Source organism: Amborella trichopoda, chromosome 3 (genome assembly GCF_054954075.1).
Source record: "Amborella trichopoda isolate Santa Cruz 75 chromosome 3, AtrichopodaSantaCruz75HAP2 v2.0, whole genome shotgun sequence".
NCBI lineage: Eukaryota > Viridiplantae > Streptophyta > Magnoliopsida > Amborellales > Amborellaceae > Amborella > Amborella trichopoda.
Window position 1 is genome coordinate 50,964,958 of NC_142338.1, and position 5,723 is coordinate 50,970,680.

Below are 5,723 nucleotides of genomic sequence, written 5' to 3' on the forward strand. Positions count from 1 at the left end.
GAATCCAAATTGATGGGTTTTTAAAGAAATAATTACCTACAACAATTACAAGGATGCATTGATTTGAAGTATCTTCTAGCACCAAATTATTTACATTCTTTTAGTCAAGATAAAAAACTTAAGAAGCTACTATCTTGTGTTTTGGATGGTTAACATTAAATTTAGTGGTATTAAGAAAAAAAGGAGTAGATTCTGTCAGCCTACGGGCTGATTGCTATAGTGTCAACCAATGGCCCAGATTCAATATGGACGGATCTGACGGTTACAATCTCATTTCTTATTTAATTTAATTTTTTTTTACAAATTTAAATCACTTGAAATTTTAGGTATTCATTTTTCTCATCAAGGAGGACCTAATAAAAATTTTAAAAATATTTTGTAAAATATAAATTGACCAAAATACTTCTAAAATATTTCGGGGTATTTTGGTCAATCTATATTTCGTGAATTATTATTTTTTATATTTTTGTTAGATTCGTATATTTTTAAAGAATAGACACTCCAAATTTCAAGTGATTTGGATTTGTAGAAAAAAAATGAAAATTTAAACACAAAATGAAAGTCGTGATAGTCAAATTGGCCCATATTCAATTTGGATCATTGACTGACATTGTAGCTATCAGCCCGTGGGCTAGCATGATCTCTTCTCTAGGAAAAATTGTTTCATGTGTCTACATATGCGGTCCATAACATATAAAACATCCATCTTAAAGATAGATGCAAGCTGGTGTTCCATTTTAAAACCATGAAAACTAACAATCCAAATGTTTTCTTACTAGAATTATAATTTCTAATTTTTGAAAGTAACTTTTTTTTCATATTCTTGATCTCCATGATAGAGATCACATATCCATAAAAATTAAATCTTATAAGCCATTAAAAAATAGGTTTATTAAGATGCCCGCATCAAAACCGCGTCCTTTATATCCAGCGTACAAAGAAATCAAGGATGAGCCATGCACTCGTCCTTTATTGTCATTTGGAAAAAGACATGGGCCGCATGAACTGCCTTAGCATCAAACCGTGCACAATGGAAACCCTAAATTCACCCCTTTAAATACCTGTCTTACCCATCTAAAAGCAAAGCACGGCCAAGGTTTTCTTAGGGTTCTCTGTTCTGGGTTTTCTAGGGTTCTTTCTTTAAGGATTTATCGTTGAAGATACGATTTTGATTAAAATCCAGAAAATCTGTTTGATTAGGGCTTTTATTTTGCATCTTTGGCAGAATGCTGCTTCTTTTATCTTTTCAGATATTTTATTTTGCTTGCGAAGATTTCTTTTTATTCTGAGATATGGAAAGGGGGTTATTTTTGCAGTGATGTCTCCAAAATTCAAGCTCAACAGACCGGATTACAGCTCTCTCTCTCTCTCATCAGAGAAAGAGAGATCTGTGTGTCGATAACCCCGCTGAACTGAGCAATCACTTCTTTCCAATTTTTCTCTCTTTATTTTCTCTATTTGATCGTTCGTATTATCTATTCTCTAGTTTTTACTTGTTTCTCTCTCCCTGGATCTCTCTATGTGATTCTGTCTCCATGGTTAAGGTTTTTTTTACTTGTTTCTCTCCCTGGATCTCTCTATGTGATTCTGTCTCCATGGTTAGGGTTTCTGGTATCTGTTTACGGAGTATGCTCTCATCTGATGGCAGAATGTGAATTTTCGTTTTTTTCTCTTTTTAATTTTATTGCTTTGGTAACTGTCATTTTTTTTCAAACTTTTTAGAGAGAGAAAGACAGGGTTGCAATGATGATAAAAAGCTCCCTCTTCTGAGATGAGGTGAGGACATTTGCTGGTAGAATCGAACCTAAACAATCATAGCCACCACTGAGCAACCCTTTTCTCTCTCATCTCTTCATTATCATGTTATTCTCTGATGAAAATGAGTTTTTCAAAAGCTCACAATTTACAATTTGGATTGGCGATCCAGATGAAAATCAGTCCGACGAAACTAGTGCCAGGGTGGTATGGATTCACTCCTAAAATTCCATATTGTATAATGTTTTTTTTTTCTTGCTTATCAATTGTTTTGTTAGGCTTTCTCTAAATCCCTGCTATATAAACCTCTATTTATAATTTGTATTTTAGTTTATTTATTTTTAATACTTATTTGGACCATTAATTTAAAACTTTTCAAATTAGATTTGGATAGCTAATCTAGTGATTTGACACGGATTTATGGACTGATTTATGGGTGAACTAATATTTTAAAACCCAGATCAACTGGGCAGATTAGTTATTAACAAATTTGTATCTTATCGTTGAATCGATGATTTAGATCAAGTTTGAATCGATTCATATTAGTGATCCAAAAAAATTAAAAATAAATAAAATGATATAAAAATTAAAATAAGGATTTATGAGGTAAAGATTTAGAAGTGAAATAAATAATATTAGACAAACTTAAAAAAAATATAATAATAAGTTTTAGGCTAAATTAAGCTCGGTTCGAGAACCAATTCACTCTCAATTGATTGATTCTTATCTAGTTAACCTATTCACTCCCAATTGATCGATTCTTATCGAGTTACTACAAAACAAATTTTTATCTAGTTACTATAAAACAAGGTAAAGACCCAAATACCATCAGGCACTTAGCATTAAAAATCTCGAAAATCAATTTTCAACACTAATTATAAAATTTGAAAATTCAAAAATAAAAATTTGAAGCTTCAGAAATAATAGGTATTGTGTATTTATAAATACTTATTTTTAAGGTTAGGGGTCGTTTAGCATTAAAAATTTATAAATCAAATTTTTATATTAATTATGAAATTTAAAGTTCAAAAAAAAAAATTTTGAAGCTTCTGTAATGGTAGGTATTGTGTATTTATTTATAAAGCCTTATTTTTAAGGGTTGCTAGCTCAAGGGCTAAATGCATAATAGTTTAGTCTGGATGATATAATATATATTATTTTTAAGGTTTGAAATTTGAAGTTTTAATTTTTTTTTCACAATTATATGGTTAAGTTGAGATACTTGATTTGAAGTTTTTTTAATCTCAAAACTAAAATTTTTGGTGAGTTTTCAGGTGATGCTGTTTTGATTGGGTAGCATCCTTATAAAAAAAAATGGGATAAATTTATATAGAGGCGAGGCTATAAACAATCAAATTTGAGCCTACTTCAAAAATTTCACTAGAAGATGTTGTTTTGATACCTAAATATCATAAAATTGATCATCTTGATATCTAAGAGAGAAAAAAATGGATTTCAACTTTTGAAAATAGTGTATTTTGTAACGTATTTTTGGATTGTCAATTTTCAAGTTTTCTATCAATCTATATTGTTTTTGAACTTTTAAACTTTATAAATAAATATGAAAATATATTTTAGGGCTGTCACAAAAATTTATAGAAACCACATTTCTTGACACTATTTGAAAGTAGGCTCCAAGATTTCTAAAAACCACATTTCTAGACACTATTTGAAGGTAGGCTTTAATTTTATTGTTTAGAGCATTTGAAAGTAGGTTCTAATTTGATTGTTTAGAGCAATGGTTTAAAAATTGGATCGGTGACCCGGATCGGGCTTTTCAAAAATCGATTCGGATCGGTGAATCGGCGATCCGGATCGGAATAAGGTGAATCGGTCAGAATAAAATTTCAAAAAAATCCGAAAAAATTATTAAAATTCATTATAAATATTGTTTTTTAGGAATTCAATAAAAAATGAGGGTACTTCATTAAGAATTTTCATGTTTTTGAATGAATATGCGAATATTGATATGTTCTTCCCCTGCATGAACCGTCGTTCAACATTTAATTTACATCACACAAAAGGATAAATATAGAATTATCATGGAATAAGTATATCAACATACATGGACTACAATAAAGCATAAAATTAGTAACATACGATCTAAATTAAGACGTAAAAAGTTTAAATTAACCTGACAGTTCAAAAAGAAAAATAATCATCATATGTAGTGATAATATGTTGCGGTAGTTCATGTAGTCATATTCGTTGTTATTTGTTATTGTAAAAGGACAATAATATTTTCATACATATCAATTACAAACATTTAGAATAATACAAAATGCAAGCTCCAAACATGGATACAACTCAATTATCAAAAACATACATTTTTTGCATTAAAAAATTAATAATAAAAACAATTCTTCAAAGAGCCGGCTAACATCAGTCATTCCAACTAAAAAATCCATGAACAACAAATAAAAAAAATACAGTTTTGTATTGAAAATATAATAACATGCATTTTTTTGCATAAATAATCCATCAACATACAATTTTTTCAACAAAAACTTTAACAATAAAAATTTAAAACATGGTTTAATACCTCATGATAATTAAAACCTTGTCACGATTTTCACATCTTTTCGGAAAATCATCATTTTTCAAAAAATTCGATCATGGAAAAAAAAAAAAAAAAATTACAGCAAACTCAAACAATAAAAATTAAAAATTGGGTTTAAATGTTTAATACATCATGATAATCAAAACTTTATCACGATTTTCACATCTTTTCGAAAAATCATCATTTTTCAAAAAATTCGATCATGGATAAAAAGAAATAAAAAAAAAAAAGTACAGTAAATTTTCAAAAAATTCGATCATGGATTAAAAAAAAAAATTAACAAATTTTCAAAAAGTTCGATCATGGATTAAAAAAAAAAAATCATAAATTTTCTAAAAAATCGATCATGGATTACAAAAAATTCAATCATGGATTACAAAAAATTCGATCATGGATTACAAAAAATTCGATCATGGATTACAAAAAATTCGATCATGGATTACATAAAATTCGATCATGGATTACAAAAAAAAAAATAAAAAATAAAAAAACAAAAAATTCGATCGTGGATTACAAGAACAGAAAAAAACAATTCGATCATGGATTACAAAAAATTCAATCATGGGTTACAAAAAAAAAAAAAAACAAAAAATTCGATCATGGATTACAAGTAAAAAAAACAAACATTTCGATCATGGATTACAAAAAAGTCGATCATGGATTACAGAAAATTCTATCATGGATTACAAAAAATTCGATCATGGATTACATAAAATTCGATCATGGATTACAAAAAAAAAAAAAACAAAAAATTAAATCGTGGATTACAAAAAAAGAAAAAAACATTTACATCATGGATAACAAAAAATTCAATCATAGATTACAAAAAACTCTTTCATGGGTTACATAAAAAAATAAAAACAAAAAATTCGATCATGGATTACAAAAAAAAACAAACATTTCGATCATGGATTACAAAAAATTCGATCATGGATTACAAACAATTCTATCATGGGCTACAAAAAAAAAAAAAAAAAAAAAAATTGTTCTTTACAGAGTCGTTTTACATAAGCGATTTTAACTGTAAAATTCACCTCTAAGTGAATAAATTACATCCAATTGAGTATATTTTCTGATAAACAACAATATAAGGAATCAAAAACCTAAATTTTTAACACATTATTTCTAATATATCATGAAAACAAAATCAAAAGGCGGAAAAAAAAAAAAAAAACAGCGGAATTTGGTTCCGCAGACATGTCACTGTTCATATCAAATTTCTTACTGTAATTGACTAGATTACGTAAAATTGAAAATTTTAAATCATACTAGACACAATAAAGATTAAAAACCCTAATTATTGAACTCATTTTGTTCAAAAAATGCCGTGAAATAAATCAAATGGCGGAAAAAAAAAAAAACCCAAAGTTCTTACCTGTTTTTGTGAACCGAAGCCTTCAATCTCCAA

At 28.0% G+C, this 5,723-nt stretch overlaps 2 non-coding genes across 2 annotated transcripts; both read left to right on the plus strand.

Annotated features, from left to right (window-relative positions):
* The first annotated feature begins 1,308 nt into the window (after positions 1 to 1,308).
* Positions 1,309 to 1,422, plus strand: LOC148782940 (small nucleolar RNA Z107/R87). The gene has a single exon (XR_016053142.1). It is a non-coding gene; the product is annotated as a small nucleolar RNA Z107/R87 (small nucleolar RNA).
* Positions 1,423 to 1,733: 311 nt separating this feature from the next.
* LOC148782941 (small nucleolar RNA R30/Z108) lies at positions 1,734 to 1,832 on the plus strand. The gene has a single exon (XR_016053141.1). It is a non-coding gene; the product is annotated as a small nucleolar RNA R30/Z108 (small nucleolar RNA).
* Positions 1,833 to 5,723: the final 3,891 nt, after the last annotated feature.